Raw genomic sequence first — 19597 nt, 5'->3', positions numbered from 1 at the left:
CTACTGGGAACATGTTTTACAAAGGCCTGTGAAATGCAGTTTCTTTGCAGGCGTGATCTCCCTGAAGTAGAACTTCTGCTCTGCCATGTGCTAAATTGCCCTAGAGGTGCAAGGCACCAAGTGCTGCCTTCTTTCCAAAGAGGGAGACTGGACCAAAAGCGTTTTGTTTCCAGCTCTTTGGGAAGCTAAGAGAAAACACGCTCTGCACAGTGCTCTTACAGCCTACCGGGAACATCTCTTACAAAGGCCTGTGAAACGCAGTTTCTTTGCAGGCCTGACCTGGCAGAAGTAGAACTTCTGCTCTGGGTGTGCTGCATCGCCCTAGAGCTGCAAGGCACAAAGTGCTGCGTTCTTTCCATAGGGGCATATGGGCCCCAAAGCATCTTGCTTCCAGCTCTCTGGAAAGCTAAGAAACTAGTCGCTCTGCACAGTGCTCTTACAGCCTACAGGGAACATCTCTTACAAAGGCCTGTGAAACGAAGTTTCTTTGCAGGTCTGATGTAGCTGAAGCAGAAGTTCTGCTCTGGGTGTGCTACATTGCCCTAGAGCTGCAAGGCACAAAGTGCTGCCTTCTTTCCAAAAGGTGAGAAGGGCCCCAAAGCATCTTGCTTCCAGCTCTTTCTGAAGCTAAGAAACAAGTCGCTCTGCACAGTGCTCTTACAGCCTACTGGGAACATGTTTTACAAAGGCAAGTGAAATGCAGTTTCTTTGCAGGCGTGATCTCCCTGAGGTAGAACTTCTGCTCTGCCATGTGCTACATTGCCCTAGAGGTGCAAGGCACCAAGTGCTGCCTTGTTTACAAAGAGGGAGACTGGACCAAAAGCGTTTTGTTTCCAGGTCTTTGGGAAGCTAAGAGAAAACACGCTCTGCACAGTGCTCTTACAGCCTACCGGGAACATCTCTTACAAAGGCCTGTGAAACGCAGTTTCTTTGCAGGCCTGACCTGGCAGAAGTAGAACTTCTTCTCTGGGTGTGCTGCATCGCCCTAGAGCTGCAAGGCACAAAGTGCTGCGTTCTTTCCATAGGGGCATATGGGCCCCAAAGCATCTTGCTTCCAGCTCTCTGGGAAGCTAAGAAACTAGTCGCTCTGCACAGTGCTCTTACAGCCTACCGGGAACATCTCTTACAAAGGCCTGTGAAACGCAGTTTCTTTGCAGGCCTGACCTGGCAGAAGTAGAACTTCTGCTCTGGGTGTGCTGCATCGCCCTAGAGCTGCAAGGCACAAAGTGCTGCGTTCTTTCCATAGGGGCTTATGGGCCCCAAAGCATCTTGCTTCCAGCTCTCTGGGAAGCTAAGAAACTAGTCGCTCTGCACAGTGCTCTTACAGCCTACAGGGAACATCTCTTACAAAGGCCTGTGAAACGAAGTTTCTTTGCAGGTCTGATGTAGCTGAAGCAGAAGTTCTGCTCTGGGTGTGCTACATTGCCCTAGAGCTGCAAGGCACAAAGTGCTGCCTTCTTTCCAAAGGGTGAGAAGGGCCCCAAAGCATCTTGCTTCCAGCTCTTTCTGAAGCTAAGAAACAAGTCGCTCTGCACAGTGCTCTTACAGCCTACTGGGAACATGTTTTACAAAGGCCTGTGAAATGCAGTTTCTTTGCAGGCGTGATCTCCATGAAGTAGAACTTCTGCTCTGCCATGTGCTACATTGCCCTAGAGGTGCAAGGCACCAAGTGCTGCCTTCTTTCCAAAGAGGGAGGCTGGACCAAAAGGCTTTTGTCTCCAGCTCTTTGGGAAGCTAAGTGAAAACACGCTCTGCACAGTGCTCTTACAGCCTACCGGGAACATCTCTTACAAAGGGCTGTGAAACGAAGTTTCTTTGAATGCCTGATCTGGCTGAAGAAGAACTTCTGCTCTGTGTGTGCTACATGGCCCTAGAGCTGCAAGGCTCAAAGTGCTGCCTTCTTTCCAAAGGGTCAGAAGGACCCCAAAGCATCTTGCTTCCAGCTCTTTGGGAAGCTAAGAAACAAGTCGCTCTGCACAGTGCTCTTACAGCCTACTGGGAACATGTTTTACAAAGGCCTGTGAAATGCAGTTTCTTTGCAGGCGTGATCTCCCTGAAGTAGAACTTCTGCTCTGCCATGTGCTACATTGCCCTAGAGGTGCAAGGCACCAAGTGCTGCCTTCTTTCCAAAGGGTGAGAAGGACCCCAAAGCATCTTGCTTCCAGCTCTTTGCTAAGCTAAGAAACAAGTCGCTCTGCACAGTGCTCTTACAGCCTACTGGGAACATGTTTTACAAAGGCCTGTGAAATGCAGTTTCTTTGCAGGCGTGATCTCCCTGAAGTAGAACTTCTGCTCTGCCATGTGCTACATTGCCCTAGAGGTGCAAGGCACCAAGTGCTGCCTTGTTTACAAAGAGGGAGACTGGACCAAAAGCGTTTTGTTTCCAGCTCTTTGGGAAGCTAAGAGAAAACACGCTCTGCACAGTGCTCTTACAGCCTACCGGGAACATCTCTTACAAAGGCCTGTGAAACGCAGTTTCTTTGCAGGCCTGACCTGGCAGAAGTACAACATCTGCTCTGCGTGAGCTACATTGCCCTAGAGCTGCAAGGCACAAAGTGCTGCCTTCTTTACTTAAGGGCAGATGGCCCCCAAAGCATCTTGCTTCCAGGTCGTTGGGAAGCTAAGAAAGAACTCGCTCTGCACAGTGCTCTAACAGCCCACAGGGAACATTTCTTACAAAGGCCTGTGAAACGCAGTTTCTTTGGAAGCCTGATCTGGCTGAAGAAGAACTTCTGCTCTGGGTGTGCTACATGGCCCTAGAGCTGTAAGGCACAAAGTGCTGCCTTCTTTCCAAAGGATGAGAAGGGCCCCAAAGCATCTTGCTTCCAGCTCTTTGGGAAGCTAAGAAACAAGTCGCTCTGCACAGTGCTCTTACAGCCTACTGGGAACATGTTTTACAAAGGCCTGTGAAATGCAGTTTCTTTGCAGTCGTGATCTCCCTGAAGTAGAACTTCTGCTCTGCCATGTGCTACATTGCCCTAGAGGTGCAAGGCACAAAGTGCTGCCTTGTTTACAAAGAGGGAGACTGGACCAAAAGCGTTTTGTTTCCAGCTCTTTGGGAAGCTAAGAGAAAACACGCTCTGCACAGTGCTCTTACAGCCTACCGGGAACATCTCTTACAAAGGCCTGTGAAACGCAGTTTCTTTGCAGGCCTGACCTGGCAGAAGTACAACATCTGCTCTGGGTGTGCTGCATCGCCCTAGAGCTGCAAGGCACAAAGTGCTGCCTTCTTTACTTAAGGACAGATGGCCCCCAAAGCATCTTGCTTCCAGGTCGTTGGGAAGCTAAGAAAGAACTCGCTCTGCACAGTGCTCTAACAGCCCACAGGGAACATTTCTTACAAAGGCCTGTGAAACGCAGTTTCTTTGAAAGCCTGATCTGGCTGAAGAAGAACTTCTGCTCTGGGTGTGCTACATTGCCCTAGAGCTGTAAGGCACAAAGTGCTGCCTTCTTTCCAAAGGGTGAGAATGGCCCCAAAGCATCTTGCTTCCAGCTCTTTGGGAAGCTAAGAAACAAGTCGCTCTGCACAGTGCTCTTACAGCCTACTGGGAACATGTTTTACAAAGGCCTGTGAAATGCAGTTTCTTTGCAGGCGTGATCTCCCTGAAGTAGAAGTTCTGCTCTGCCATGTGCTACATTGCCCTAGAGGTGCAAGGCACCAAGTGCTGCCTTCTTTCCAAAGAGGGAGACTGGACCAAAAGCGTTTTGTTTCCAGCTCTTTGGGAAGCTAAGAGAAAACACGCTCTGCACAGTGCTCTTACAGCCTACCGGGAACATCTCTTACAAAGGCCTGTGAAACGCAGTTTCTTTGCAGGCCTGACCTGGCAGAAGTAGAACTTCTGCTCTGGGTGTGCTGCATCGCCCTAGAGCTGCAAGGCACAAAGTGCTGCGTTCTTTCCATAGGGGCTTATGGGCCCCAAAGCATCTTGCTTCCAGCTCTCTGGGAAGCTAAGAAACTAGTCGCTCTGCACAGTGCTCTTACAGCCTACAGGGAACATCTCTTACAAAGGCCTGTGAAACGAAGTTTCTTTGCAGGTCTGATGTAGCTGAAGCAGAAGTTCTGCTCTGGGTGTGCTACATTGCCCTAGAGCTGCAAGGCACAAAGTGCTGCCTTCTTTCCAAAGGGTGAGAAGGGCCCCAAAGCATTTTGCTTCCAGCTCTTTCTGAAGCTAAGAAACAAGTCGCTCTGCACAGTGCTCTTACAGCCTACTGGGAACATGTTTTACAAAGGCCTGTGAAATGCAGTTTCTTTGCAGGCGTGATCTCCATGAAGTAGAACTTCTGCTCTGCCATGTGCTACATTGCCCTAGAGGTGCAAGGCACCAAGTGCTGCCTTCTTTCCAAAGAGGGAGGCTGGACCAAAAGGCTTTTGTCTCCAGCTCTTTGGGAAGCTAAGTGAAAACACGCTCTGCACAGTGCTCTTACAGCCTACCGGGAACATCTCTTACAAAGGCCTGTGAAACGAAGTTTCTTTGAAGGCCTGATCTGGCTGAAGAAGAACTTCTGCTCTGCGTGTGCTACATGGCCCTAGAGCTGCAAGGCTCAAAGTGCTGCCTTCTTTCCAAAGGGTCAGAAGGACCCCAAAGCATCTTGCTTCCAGCTCTTTGGGAAGCTAAGAAACAAGTCGCTCTGCACAGTGCTCTTACAGCCTACTGGGAACATGTTTTACAAAGGCCTGTGAAATGCAGTTTCTTTGCAGGCGTGATCTCCCTGAAGTAGAACTTCTGCTCTGCCATGTGCTACATTGCCCTAGAGGTGCAAGGCACCAAGTGCTGCCTTGTTTACAAAGAGGGAGACTGGACCAAAAGCGTTTTGTTTCCAGCTCTTTGGGAAGCTAAGAGAAAACACGCTCTGCACAGTGCTCTTACAGCCTACCGGGAACATCTCTTACAAAGGCCTGTGAAACGCAGTTTCTTTGCAGGCCTGACCTGGCAGAAGTACAACATCTGCTCTGCGTGAGCTACATTGCCCTAGAGCTGCAAGGCACAAAGTGCTGCCTTCTTTACTTAAGGGCAGATGGCCCCCAAAGCATCTTGCTTCCAGGTCGTTGGGAAGCTAAGAAAGAACTTGCTCTGCACAGTGCTCTAACAGCCCACAGGGAACATTTCTTACAAAGGCCTGTGAAACGCAGTTTCTTTGGAAGCCTGATCTGGCTGAAGAAGAACTTCTGCTCTGGGTGTGCTACATGGCCCTAGAGCTGTAAGGCACAAAGTGCTGCCTTCTTTCCAAAGGATGAGAAGGGCCCCAAAGCATCTTGCTTCCAGCTCTTTGGGAAGCTAAGAAACAAGTCGCTCTGCACAGTGCTCTTACAGCCTACTGGGAACATGTTTTACAAAGGCCTGTGAAATGCAGTTTCTTTGCAGGCGTGATCTCCCTGAAGTAGAACTTCTGCTCTGCCATGTGCTACATTGCCCTAGAGGTGCAAGGCACCAAGTGCTGCCTTCTTTCCAAAGAGGGAGACTGGACCAAAAGCGTTTTGTTTCCAGCTCTTTGGGAAGCTAAGAGAAAACACGCTCTGCACAGTGCTCTTACAGCCTACCGGGAACATCTCTTACAAAGGCCTGTGAAACGCAGTTTCTTTGCAGGCCTGACCTGGCAGAAGTAGAACTTCTGCTCTGGGTGTGCTGCATCGCCCTAGAGCTGCAAGGCACAAAGTGCTGCGTTCTTTCCATAGGGGCATATGGGCCCCAAAGCATCTTGCTTCCAGCTCTCTGGGAAGCTAAGAAACTAGTCGCTCTGCACAGTGCTCTTACAGCCTACAGGGAACATCTCTTACAAAAGCCTGTGAAACGAAGTTTCTTTGCAGGTCTGATGTAGCTGAAGCAGAACTTCTGCTCTGTGTGTGCTACATTGCCCTAAGCTGCAAGGCACAAAGTGCTGCCTTCTTTCCAAAGGGTGAGAAGGGCCCCAAAGCATCTTGCTTCCAGCTCTTTCTGAAGCTAAGAAACAAGTCGCTCTGCACAGTGCTCTTACAGCCTACTGGGAACATGTTTTACAAAGGCAAGTGAAATGCAGTTTCTTTGCAGGCGTGATCTCCCTGAAGTAGAACTTCTGCTCTGCCATGTGCTACATTGCCCTAGAGGTGCAAGGCACCAAGTGCTGCCTTGTTTACAAAGAGGGAGACTGGAGCAAAAGCGTTTTGTTTCCAGCTCTTTGGGAAGCTAAGAGAAAACATGCTCTGCACAGTGCTCTTACAGCCTACCGGGAACATCTCTTACAAAGGCCTGTGAAACGCAGTTTCTTTGCAGGCCTGACCTGGCAGAAGTACAACATCTGCTCTGCGTGAGCTACATTGCCCTAGAGCTGCAAGGCACAAAGTGCTGCCTTCTTTACTTAAGGGCAGATGGCCCCCAAAGCATCTTGCTTCCAGGTCGTTGGGAAGCTAAGAAAGAACTCGCTCTGCACAGTGCTCTAACAGCCCACAGGGAACATTTCTTACAAAGGCCTGTGAAACGCAGTTTCTTTGAAAGCCTGATCTGGCTGAAGAAGAACTTCTGCTCTGGGTGTGCTACATTGCCCTAGAGCTGTAAGGCACAAAGTGCTGCCTTCTTTCCAAAGGGTGAGAATGGCCCCAAAGCATCTTGCTTCCAGCTCTTTGGGAAGCTAAGAAACAAGTCGCTCTGCACAGTGCTCTTACAGCCTACTGGGAACATGTTTTACAAAGGCCTGTGAAAAGCAGTTTCTTTGCAGGCGTGATCTCCCTGAAGTAGAAGTTCTGCTCTGCCATGTGCTACATTGCCCTAGAGGTGCAAGGCACCAAGTGCTGCCTTCTTTCCAAAGAGGGAGACTGGACCAAAAGCGTTTTGTTTCCAGCTCTTTGGGAAGCTAAGAGAAAACACGCTCTGCACAGTGCTCTTACAGCCTACCGGGAACATCTCTTACAAAGGCCTGTGAAACGCAGTTTCTTTGCAGGCCTGACCTGGCAGAAGTAGAACTTCTCTTCTGGGTGTGCTGCATCGCCCTAGAGCTGCAAGGCACAAAGTGCTGCGTTCTTTCCATAGGGGCTTATGGGCCCCAAAGCATCTTGCTTCCAGCTCTCTGGGAAGCTAAGAAACTAGTCGCTCTGCACAGTGCTCTTACAGCCTACAGGGAACATCTCTTACAAAGGCCTGTGAAACGAAGTTTCTTTGCAGGTCTGATGTAGCTGAAGCAGAAGTTCTGCTCTGGGTGTGCTACATTGCCCTAGAGCTGCAAGGCACAAAGTGCTGCCTTCTTTCCAAAGGGTGAGAAGGGCCCCAAAGCATCTTGCTTCCAGCTCTTTCTGAAGCTAAGAAACAAGTCGCTCTGCACAGTGCTCTTACAGCCTACTGGGAACATGTTTTACAAAGGCCTGTGAAATGCAGTTTCTTTGCAGGCGTGATCTCCATGAAGTAGAACTTCTGCTCTGCCATGTGCTACATTGCCCTAGAGGTGCAAGGCACCAAGTGCTGCCTTCTTTCCAAAGAGGGAGGCTGGACCAAAAGGCTTTTGTCTCCAGCTCTTTGGGAAGCTAAGTGAAAACACGCTCTGCACAGTGCTTTTACAGCCTACCGGGAACATCTCTTACAAAGGCCTGTGAAACGAAGTTTCTTTGAAGGCCTGATCTGGCTGAAGAAGAACTTCTGCTCTGGGTGTGCTGCATCGCCCTAGAGCTGCAAGGCACAAAGTGCTGCGTTCTTTCCATAGGGGCATATGGGCCCCAAAGCATCTTGCTTCCAGCTCTCTGGGAAGCTAAGAAACTAGTCGCTCTGCACAGTGCTCTTACAGCCTACAGGGAACATCTCTTACAAAAGCCTGTGAAACGAAGTTTCTTTGCAGGTCTGATGTAGCTGAAGCAGAACTTCTGCTCTGTGTGTGCTACATTGCCCTAGAGCTGCAAGGCACAAAGTGCTGCCTTCTTTCCAAAGGGTGAGAAGGGCCCCAAAGCATCTTGCTTCCAGCTCTTTCTGAAGCTAAGAAACAAGTCGCTCTGCACAGTGCTCTTACAGCCTACTGGGAACATGTTTTACAAAGGCAAGTGAAATGCAGTTTCTTTGCAGGCGTGATCTCCCTGAAGTAGAACTTCTGCTCTGCCATGTGCTACATTGCCCTAGAGGTGCAAGGCACCAAGTGCTGCCTTGTTTACAAAGAGGGAGACTGGACCAAAAGCGTTTTGTTTCCAGCTCTTTGGGAAGCTAAGAGAAAACACGCTCTGCACAGTGCTCTTACAGCCTACCGGGAACATCTCTTACAAAGGCCTGTGAAACGCAGTTTCTTTGCAGGCCGGACCTGGCAGAAGTACAACATCTGCTCTGCGTGAGCTACATTGCCCTAGAGCTGCAAGGCACAAAGTGCTGCCTTCTTTACTTAAGGGCAGATGGCCCCCAAAGCATCTTGCTTAAAGGTCGTTGGGAAGCTAAGAAAGAACTCACTCTGCACAGTGCTCTAACAGCCCACAGGGAACATTTCTTACAAAGGCCTGTGAAACGCAGTTTCTTTGAAAGCCTGATCTGGCTGAAGAAGAACTTCTGCTCTGGGTGTGCTACATTGCCCTAGAGCTGTAAGGCACAAAGTGCTGCCTTCTTTCCAAAGGGTGAGAATGGCCCCAAAGCATCTTGCTTCCAGCTCTTTGGGAAGCTAAGAAACAAGTCGCTCTCCACAGTGCTCTTACAGCCTACTGGGAACATGTTTTACAAAGGCCTGTGAAAAGCAGTTTCTTTGCAGGCGTGATCTCCCTGAAGTAGAAGTTCTGCTCTGCCATGTGCTACATTGCCCTAGAGGTGCAAGGCACCAAGTGCTGCCTTCTTTCCAAAGAGGGAGACTGGACCAAAAGCGTTTTGTTTCCAGCTCTTTGGGAAGCTAAGAGAAAACACGCTCTGCACAGTGCTCTTACAGCCTACCGGGAACATCTCTTACAAAGGCCTGTGAAACGCAGTTTCTTTGCAGGCCTGACCTGGCAGAAGTAGAACTTCTGCTCTGGGTGTGCTGCATCGCCCTAGAGCTGCAAGGCACAAAGTGCTGCGTTCTTTCCATAGGGGCTTATGGGCCCCAAAGCATCTTGCTTCCAGCTCTCTGGGAAGCTAAGAAACTAGTCGCTCTGCACAGTGCTCTTACAGCCTACCGGGAACATCTCTTACAAAGGCCTGTGAAACGAAGTTTCTTTGCAGGTCTGATGTAGCTGAAGCAGAAGTTCTGCTCTGGGTGTGCTACATTGCCCTAGAGCTGCAAGGCACAAAGTGCTGCCTTCTTTCCAAAGGGTGAGAAGGGCCCCAAAGCATCTTGCTTCCAGCTCTTTCTGAAGCTAAGAAACAAGTCGCTCTGCACAGTGCTCTTACAGCCTACTGGGAACATGTTTTACAAAGGCCTGTGAAATGCAGTTTCTTTGCAGGCGTGATCTCCATGAAGTAGAACTTCTGCTCTGCCATGTGCTACATTGCCCTAGAGGTGCAAGGCACCAAGTGCTGCCTTCTTTCCAAAGAGGGAGACTGGACCAAAAGCGTTTTGTTTCCAGCTCTTTGGGAAGCTAAGAGAAAACACGCTCTGCACAGTGCTCTTACAGCCTACCGGGAACATCTCTTACAAAGGCCTGTGAAACGCAGTTTCTTTGCAGGCCTGACCTGGCAGAAGTAGAACTTCTGCTCTGGGTGTGCTGCATCGCCCTAGAGCTGCAAGGCACAAAGTGCTGCGTTCTTTCCATAGGGGCATATGGGCCCCAAAGCATCTTGCTTCCAGCTCTCTGGGAAGCTAAGAAACTAGTCGCTCTGCACAGTGCTCTTACAACCTACAGGGAACATCTCTTACAAAGGCCTGTGAAACGAAGTTTCTTTGCAGGTCTGATGTAGCTGAAGCAGAAGTTCTGCTCTGGGTGTGCTACATTGCCCTAGAGCTGCAAGGCACAAAGTGCTGCCTTCTTTACTTAAGGGCAGATGGCCCCCAAAGCATCTTGCTTCCAGGTCTTTGGGAAGCTAAGAAAGAACTCGCTCTGCACAGTGCTCTAACAGCCCACAGGGAACATTTCTTACAAAGGCCTGTGAAACGCAGTTTCTTTGAAAGCCTGATCTGGCTGAAGAAGAAATTCTGCTCTGGGTGTGCTACATTGCCCTAGAGCTGTAAGGCACAAAGTGCTGCCTTCTTTCCAAATGGTGAGAATGGCCCCAAAGCATCTTGCTTCCAGCTCTTCTGGAAGCTAAGAAACAAGTCGCTCTGCACAGTGCTCTTACAGCCTACTGGGAACATGTTTTACAAAGGTCTGTGAAATGCAGTTTCTTTGCAGGCATGATCTCCCTGAAGTAGAACTTCTGCTCTGCCATGTGCTACATTGCCCTAGAGGTGCAAGGCACCAAGTGCTGCCTTCTTTCCAAAGAGGGAGACTGGACAAAAAGGCTTTTGTCTCCAGCTCTTTGGGAAGCTAAGTGAAAACACGCTCTGCACAGTGCTCTTACAGCCTACCGGGAACATCTCATACAAAGGCCTGTGAAACGAAGTTTCTTTGAAGGCCTGATCTGGCTGAAGTAGAACTTCTGCTCTGTGTGTGCTACATTGCCCTAGAGCTGCAAGGCTCAAAGTGCTGCCTTCTTTCCAAAGGGTGAGAAGGGCCCCAAAGCATCTTGCTTCCAGCTCTTTGGGAAGCTAAGAAACAAGTCGCTCTGCACAGTGCTCTTACAGCCTACTGGGAACATGTTTTACAAAGGCCTGTGAAATGCAGTTTCTTTGCAGGCGTGATCTCCCTGAAGTAGAACTTCTGCTCTGCCATGTGCTACATTGCCCTAGAGGTGCAAGGCACCAAGTGCTGCCTTGTTTACAAAGAGGGAGACTGGACCAAAAGCGTTTTGTTTCCAGCTCTTTGGGAAGCTAAGAGAAAACACGCTCTGCACAGTGCTCTTACAGCCTACCGGGAACATCTCTTACAAAGGCCTGTGAAACGCAGTTTCTTTGCAGGCCTGACCTGGCAGAAGTACAACATCTGCTCTGCGTGAGCTACATTGCCCTAGAGCTGCAAGGCACAAAGTGCTGCCTTCTTTACTTAAGGGCAGATGGCCCCCAAAGCATCTTGCTTCCAGGTCGTTGGGAAGCTAAGAAAGAACTTGCTCTGCACAGTGCTCTAACAGCCCACAGGGAACATTTCTTACAAAGGCCTGTGAAACGCAGTTTCTTTGGAAGCCTGATCTGGCTGAAGAAGAACTTCTGCTCTGGGTGTGCTACATGGCCCTAGAGCTGTAAGGCACAAAGTGCTGCCTTCTTTCCAAAGGATGAGAAGGGCCCCAAAGCATCTTGCTTCCAGCTCTTTGGGAAGCTAAGAAACAAGTCGCTCTGCACAGTGCTCTTACAGCCTACTGGGAACATGTTTTACAAAGGCCTGTGAAATGCAGTTTCTTTGCAGGCGTGATCTCCCTGAAGTAGAACTTCTGCTCTGCCATGTGCTACATTGCCCTAGAGGTGCAAGGCACCAAGTGCTGCCTTCTTTCCAAAGAAGGAGACTGGACCAAAAGCGTTTTGTTTCCAGCTCTTTGGGAAGCTAAGAGAAAACACGCTCTGCACAGTGCTCTTACAGCCTACCGGGAACATCTCTTACAAAGGCCTGTGAAACGCAGTTTCTTTGCAGGCCTGACCTGGCAGAAGTAGAACTTCTGCTCTGGGTGTGCTGCATCGCCCTAGAGCTGCAAGGCACAAAGTGCTGCGTTCTTTCCATAGGGGCATATGGGCCCCAAAGCATCTTGCTTCCAGCTCTCTGGGAAGCTAAGAAACTAGTCGCTCTGCACAGTGCTCTTACAGCCTACAGGGAACATCTCTTACAAAAGCCTGTGAAACGAAGTTTCTTTGCAGGTCTGATGTAGCTGAAGCAGAACTTCTGCTCTGTGTGTGCTACATTGCCCTAGAGCTGCAAGGCACAAAGTGCTGCCTTCTTTCCAAAGGGTGAGAAGGGCCCCAAAGCATCTTGCTTCCAGCTCTTTCTGAAGCTAAGAAACAAGTCGCTCTGCACAGTGCTCTTACAGCCTACTGGGAACATGTTTTACAAAGGCAAGTGAAATGCAGTTTCTTTGCAGGCGTGATCTCCCTGAAGTAGAACTTCTGCTCTGCCATGTGCTACATTGCCCTAGAGGTGCAAGGCACCAAGTGCTGCCTTGTTTACAAAGAGGGAGACTGGAGCAAAAGCGTTTTGTTTCCAGCTCTTTGGGAAGCTAAGAGAAAACACGCTCTGCACAGTGCTCTTACAGCCTACCGGGAACATCTCTTACAAAGGCCTGTGAAACGCAGTTTCTTTGCAGGCCTGACCTGGCAGAAGTACAACATCTGCTCTGCGTGAGCTACATTGCCCTAGAGCTGCAAGGCACAAAGTGCTGCCTTCTTTACTTAAGGGCAGATGGCCCCCAAAGCATCTTGCTTCCAGGTCGTTGGGAAGCTAAGAAAGAACTCGCTCTGCACAGTGCTCTAACAGCCCACAGGGAACATTTCTTACAAAGGCCTGTGAAACGCAGTTTCTTTGAAAGCCTGATCTGGCTGAAGAAGAACTTCTGCTCTGGGTGTGCTACATTGCCCTAGAGCTGTAAGGCACAAAGTGCTGCCTTCTTTCCAAAGGGTGAGAATGGCCCCAAAGCATCTTGCTTCCAGCTCTTTGGGAAGCTAAGAAACAAGTCGCTCTGCACAGTGCTCTTACAGCCTACTGGGAACATGTTTTACAAAGGCCTGTGAAAAGCAGTTTCTTTGCAGGCGTGATCTCCCTGAAGTAGAAGTTCTGCTCTGCCATGTGCTACATTGCCATAGAGGTGCAAGGCACCAAGTGCTGCCTTCTTTCCAAAGAGGGAGACTGGACCAAAAGCGTTTTGTTTCCAGCTCTTTGGGAAGCTAAGAGAAAACACGCTCTGCACAGTGCTCTTACAGCCTACCGGGAACATCTCTTACAAAGGCCTGTGAAACGCAGTTTCTTTGCAGGCCTGACCTGGCAGAAGTAGAACTTCTCTTCTGGGTGTGCTGCATCGCCCTAGAGCTGCAAGGCACAAAGTGCTGCGTTCTTTCCATAGGGGCTTATGGGCCCCAAAGCATCTTGCTTCCAGCTCTCTGGGAAGCTAAGAAACTAGTCGCTCTGCACAGTGCTCTTACAGCCTACAGGGAACATCTCTTACAAAGGCCTGTGAAACGAAGTTTCTTTGCAGGTCTGATGTAGCTGAAGCAGAAGTTCTGCTCTGGGTGTGCTACATTGCCCTAGAGCTGCAAGGCACAAAGTGCTGCCTTCTTTCCAAAGGGTGAGAAGGGCCCCAAAGCATCTTGCTTCCAGCTCTTTCTGAAGCTAAGAAACAAGTCGCTCTGCACAGTGCTCTTACAGCCTACTGGGAACATGTTTTACAAAGGCCTGTGAAATGCAGTTTCTTTGCAGGCGTGATCTCCATGAAGTAGAACTTCTGCTCTGCCATGTGCTACATTGCCCTAGAGGTGCAAGGCACCAAGTGCTGCCTTCTTTCCAAAGAGGGAGGCTGGACCAAAAGGCTTTTGTCTCCAGCTCTTTGGGAAGCTAAGTGAAAACACGCTCTGCACAGTGCTCTTACAGCCTACCGGGAACATCTCTTACAAAGGCCTGTGAAACGAAGTTTCTTTGAAGGCCTGATCTGGCTGAAGAAGAACTTCTGCTCTGGGTGTGCTGCATCGCCCAAGAGCTGCAAGGCACAAAGTGCTGCGTTCTTTCCATAGGGGCATATGGGCCCCAAAGCATCTTGCTTCCAGGTCTCTGGGAAGCTAAGAAACTAGTCGCTCTGCACAGTGCTCTTACAGCCTACAGGGAACATCTCTTACAAAAGCCTGTGAAACGAAGTTTCTTTGCAGGTCTGATGTAGCTGAAGCAGAACTTCTGCTCTGTGTGTGCTACATTGCCCTAGAGGTGCAAGGCACCAAGTGCTGCCTTCTTTCCAAAGGGTGAGAAGGGCCCCAAAGCATCTTGCTTCCAGCTCTTTCTGAAGCTAAGAAACAAGTCGCTCTGCACAGTGCTCTTACAGCCTACTGGGAACATGTTTTACAAAGGCAAGTGAAATGCAGTTTCTTTGCAGGCGTGATCTCCCTGAAGTAGAACTTCTGCTCTGCCATGTGCTACATTGCCCTAGAGGTGCAAGGCACCAAGTGCTGCCTTGTTTACAAAGAGGGAGACTGGACCAAAAGCGTTTTGTTTCCAGCTCTTTGGGAAGCTAAGAGAAAACACGCTCTGCACAGTGCTCTTACAGCCTACCGGGAACATCTCTTACAAAGGCCTGTGAAACGCAGTTTCTTTGCAGGCCGGACCTGGCAGAAGTACAACATCTGCTCTGCGTGAGCTACATTGCCCTAGAGCTGCAAGGCACAAAGTGCTGCCTTCTTTACTTAAGGGCAGATGGCCCCCAAAGCATCTTGCTTAAAGGTCTTTGGGAAGCTAAGAAAGAACTCGCTCTGCACAGTGCTCTAACAGCCCACAGGGAACATTTCTTACAAAGGCCTGTGAAACGCAGTTTCTTTGAAAGCCTGATCTGGCTGAAGAAGAACTTCTGCTCTGGGTGTGCTACATTGCCCTAGAGCTGTAAGGCACAAAGTGCTGCCTTCTTTCCAAATGGTGAGAATGGCCCCAAAGCATCTTGCTTCCAGCTCTTTGGGAAGCTAAGAAACAAGTCGCTCTGCACAGTGCTCTTACAGCCTACTGGGAACATGTTTTACAAAGGTCTGTGAAATGCAGTTTCTTTGCAGGCATGATCTCCCTGAAGTAGAACTTCTGCTCTGCCATGTGCTACATTGCCCTAGAGGTGCAAGGCACCAAGTGCTGCCTTCTTTCCAAAGAGGGAGACTGGACAACAAGGCTTTTGTCTCCAGCTCTTTGGGAAGCTAAGTGAAAACACGCTCTGCACAGTGCTCTTACAGCCTACCGGGAACATCTCTTACAAAGGCCTGTGAAACGAAGTTTCTTTGAAGGCCTGATCTGGCTGAAGTAGAACTTCTGCTCTGTGTGTGCTACATTGCCCTAGAGCTGCAAGGCTCAAAGTGCTGCCTTCTTTCCAAAGGGTCAGAAGGACCCCAAAGCATCTTGCTTCCAGCTCTTTGGGAAGCTAAGAAACAAGTCGCTCTGCACAGTGCTCTTACAGCCTACAGGGAACATGTTTTAGAAAGGCCTGTGAAATGCAGTTTCTTTGCAGGCGTGATCTCCCTGAAGTAGAACTTCTGCTCTGCCATGTGCTACATTGCCCTAGAGGTGCAAGGCACCAAGTGCTGCCTTCTTTCCAAAGAGGGAGACTGGACCAAAAGCGTTTTGTTTCCAGCTCTTTGGAAAGCTAAGAGAAAACACGCTCTGCACAGTGCTCTTACAGCCTACCGGGAACATCTCCTACAAAGGCCTGCGAAACGCAGTTTCGTTGCAGGCCTGACCTGGCAGAAGTACAACATCTGCTCTGCGTGAGCTACATTGCCCTAGAGCTGCAAGGCACAAAGTGCTGCTTCTTTAATTAAGGGCAGATGGCCCCTAAAGCATCTTGCTTCCAGCTCTTTGGGAAGCTAAGAGAAAACACGCTCTGCACAGTCCTCTTACAGCCTACCGGGAACATCTCTTACAAAGGCCTGTGAAACGCAGTTTCTTTGCAGGCCTGACCTGGCAGAAGTACAACATCTGCTCTGCGTGAGCTACATTGCCCTAGAGCTGCAAGGCACAAAGTGCTGCCTTCTTTACTTAAGGGCAGATGGCCCCCAAAGCATCTTGCTTCCAGCTCTCTGGGAAGCTAAGAAACAACTCGCTCTGCACAGTGCTCTAACAGCCTACCGGGAACATCTCTTACAAAGGCCTGTGAAACGCAGTTTCTTTGCGGGCCTGATCTGGCTGAAGTAGAACTTCTGCTCGGGGTGTGCTACATTGCCATAGAGCTGCAAGGCACAAAGTGCTGCCTTCTTTCCAAAGGGTGAGAAGGGCCCCAAAGCATCTTGCTTCCAGCTCTTTGGGAAGCTAAGAAACAAGTCGCTCTGCACAGTGCTCTTACAGCCTACTGGGAACATGTTTTACAAAGGCCTGTGAAATGCAGTTTCTTTGCAGGCGTGATCTCCCTGAAGTAGAACTTCTGCTCTGCCATGTGCTACATTGCCCTAGAGGTGCAAGGCACCAAGTGCTGCCTTGTTTACAAAGAGGGAGACTGGACCAAAAGCGTTTTGTTTCCAGGTCTTTGGGAAGCTAAGAGAAAACACGCTCTGCACAGTGCTCTTACAGCCTACCGGGAACATCTCTTACAAAGGCCTGTGAAACGCAGTTTCTTTGCAGGCCTGACCTGGCAGAAGTACAACATCTGCTCTGCGTGAGCTACATTGCCCTAGAGCTGCAAGGCACAAAGTGCTGCCTTCTTTACTTAAGGGCAGATGGCCCCCAAAGCATCTTGCTTCCAGGTCTTTGGGAAGCTAAGAAAGAACTCGCTCTGCACAGTGCTCTAACAGCCCACAGGTAACATTTCTTACAAAGGCCTGTGAAACGCAGTTTCTTTGAAAGCCTGATCTGGCTGAAGAAGAAATTCTGCTCTGGGTGTGCTACATTGCCCTAGAGCTGTAAGGCACAAAGTGCTGCCTTCTTTCCAAATGGTGAGAATGGCCCCAAAGCATCTTGCTTCCAGCTCTTCTGGAAGCGAAGAAACAAGTCGCTCTGCACAGTGCTCTTACAGCCTACTGGGAACATGTTTTACAAAGGTCTGTGAAATGCAGTTTCTTTGCAGGCATGATCTCCCTGAAGTAGAACTTCTGCTCTGCCATGTGCTACATTGCCCTAGAGGTGCAAGGCACCAAGTGCTGCCTTCTTTCCAAAGAGGGAGACTGGACCAAAAGCGTTTTGTTTCCAGCTCTTTGGGAAGCTAAGAGAAAACACGCTCTGCACAGTGCTCTTACAGCCTACCGGGAACATCTCTTACAAAGGCCTGTGAAACGCAGTTTCTTTGCAGGCCTGACCTGGCAGAAGTAGAACTTCTGCTCTGGGTGTGCTGCATCGCCCTAGAGCTGCAAGGCACAAAGTGCTGCGTTCTTTCCATAGGGGCTTATGGGCCCCAAAGCATCTTGCTTCCAGCTCTCTGGGAAGCTAAGAAACTAGTCGCTCTGCACAGTGCTCTTACAGCCTACAGGGAACATCTCTTACAAAGGCCTGTGAAACGAAGTTTCTTTGCAGGTCTGATGTAGCTGAAGCAGAAGTTCTGCTCTGGGTGTGCTACATTGCCCTAGAGCTGCAAGGCACAAAGTGCTGCCTTCTTTACTTAAGGGCAGATGGCCCCCAAAGCATCTTGCTTCCAGGTCTTTGGGAAGCTAAGAAAGAACTCGCTCTGCACAGTGCTCTAAAAGCCCACAGGGAACATTTCTTACAAAGGCCTGTGAAACGCAGTTTCTTTGAAAGCCTGATCTGGCTGAAGAAGAAATTCTGCTCTGGGTGTGCTACATTGCCCTAGAGCAGTAAGGCACAAAGTGCTGCCTTCTTTCCAAATGGTGAGAATCTCCCCAAAGCATCTTGCTTCCAGCTCTTCTGGAAGCTAAGAAACAAGTCGCTCTGCACAGTGCTCTTACAGCCTACTGGGAACATGTTTTACAAAGGTCTGTGAAATGCAGTTTCTTTGCAGGCATGATCTCCCTGAAGTAGAACTTCTGCTCTGCCATGTGCTACATTGCCCTAGAGGTGCAAGGCACCAAGTGCTGCCTTCTTTCCAAAGAGGGAGACTGGACAAAAAGGCTTTTGTCTCCAGCTCTTTGGGAAGCTAAGTGAAAACACGCTCTGCACAGTGCTCTTACAGCCTACCGGGAACATCTCTTACAAAGGCCTGTGAAACGAAGTTTCTTTGAAGGCCTGATCTGGCTGAAGTAGAACTTCTGCTCTGTGTGTGCTACATTGCCCTAGAGCTGCAAGGCTCAAAGTGCTGCCTTCTTTCCAAAGGGTGAGAAGGGCCCCAAAGCATCTTGCTTCCAGCTCTTTGGGAAGCTAAGAAACAAGTCGCTCTGCACAGTGCTCTTACAGCCTACTGGGAACATGTTTTACAAAGGCCTGTGAAATGCAGTTTCTTTGCAGGCGTGATCTCCCTGAAGTAGAACTTCTGCTCTGCCATGTGCTACATTGCCCTAGAGGTGCAAGGCACCAAGTGCTGCCTTGTTTACAAAGAGGGAGACTGGACCAAAAGCGTTTTGTTTCCAGCTCTTTGGGAAGCTAAGAGAAAACACGCTCTGCACAGTGCTCTTACAGCCTACCGGGAACATCTCTTACAAAGGCCTGTGAAACGCAGTTTCTTTGCAGGCCTGACCTGGCAGAAGTACAACATCTGCTCTGCGTGAGCTACATTGCCCTAGAGCTGCAAGGCACAAAGTGCTGCCTTCTTTACTTAAGGGCAGATGGCCCCCAAAGCATCTTGCTTCCAGGTCTTTGGGAAGCTAAGAAAGAACTCGCTCTGCACAGTGCTCTAACAGCCCACAGGGAACATTTCTTACAAAGGCCTGTGAAACGCAGTTTCTTTGAAAGCCTGATCTGGCTGAAGAAGAACTTCTGCTCTGGGTGTGCTACAGTGCCCTAGAGCTGTAAGGCACAAAGTGCTGCCTTCTTTCCAAATGGTGAGAATGGCCCCAAAGCATCTTGCTTCCAGCTCTTTGGGAAGCTAAGAAACAAGTCGCTCTGCACAGTGCTCTTACAGCCTACTGGGAACATGTTTCACAAAGGTCTGTGAAATGCAGTTTCTTTGCAGGCATGATCTCCCTGAAGTAGAACTTCTGCTCTGCCATGTGCTACATTGCCCTAGAGGTGCAAGGCACCAAGTGCTGCCTTCTTTCCAAAGAGGGAGACTGGACAAAAAGGCTTTTGTCTCCAGCTCTTTGGGAAGCTAAGTGAAAACACGCTCTGCACAGTGCTCTTACAGCCTACCGGGAACATCTCTTACAAAGGCCTGTGAAACGAAGTTTCTTTGAAGGCCTGATCTGGCTGAAGTAGAACTTCTGCTCTGTGTGTGCTACATTGCCCTAGAGCTGCAAGGCTCAAAGTGCTGCCTTCTTTCCAAAGGGTCAGAAGGACCCCAAAGCATCTTGCTTCCAGCTCTTTGGGAAGCTAAGAAACAAGTCGCTCTGCACAGTGCTCTTACAGCCTACAGGGAACATGTTTTAGAAAGGCCTGTGAAATGCAGTTTCTTTGCAGGCGTGATCTCCCTGAAGTAGAACTTCTGCTCTGCCATGTGCTACATTGCCCTAGAGGTGCAAGGCACCAAGTGCTGCCTTCTTTCCAAAGAGGGAGACTGGACCAAAAGCGTTTTGTTTCCAGCTCTTTGGGAAGCTAAGAGAAAACACGCTCTGCACAGTGCTCTTACAGCCTACCGGGAACATCTCCTACAAAGGCCTGCGAAACGCAGTTTCGTTGCAGGCCTGACCTGGCAGAAGTACAACATCTGCTCTGCGTGAGCTACATTGCCCTAGAGCTGCAAGGCACAAAGTGCTGCTTCTTTAATTAAGGGCAGATGGCCCCTAAAGCATCTTGCTTCCAGCTCTTTGGGAAGCTAAGAGAAAACACGCTCTGCACAGTCCTCTTACAGCCTACCGGGAACATCTCTTACAAAGGCCTGTGAAACGCAGTTTCTTTGCAGGCCTGACCTGGCAGAAGTACAACATCTGCTCTGCGTGAGCTACATTGCCCTAGAGCTGCAAGGCACAAAGT

This window comes from Equus asinus, chromosome 1, assembly GCF_041296235.1.
Source record: "Equus asinus isolate D_3611 breed Donkey chromosome 1, EquAss-T2T_v2, whole genome shotgun sequence".
NCBI lineage: Eukaryota > Metazoa > Chordata > Mammalia > Perissodactyla > Equidae > Equus > Equus asinus.
The sequence above is the reverse complement of the archived record's forward strand: the minus strand, read 5'-3'. Positions refer to the sequence as shown.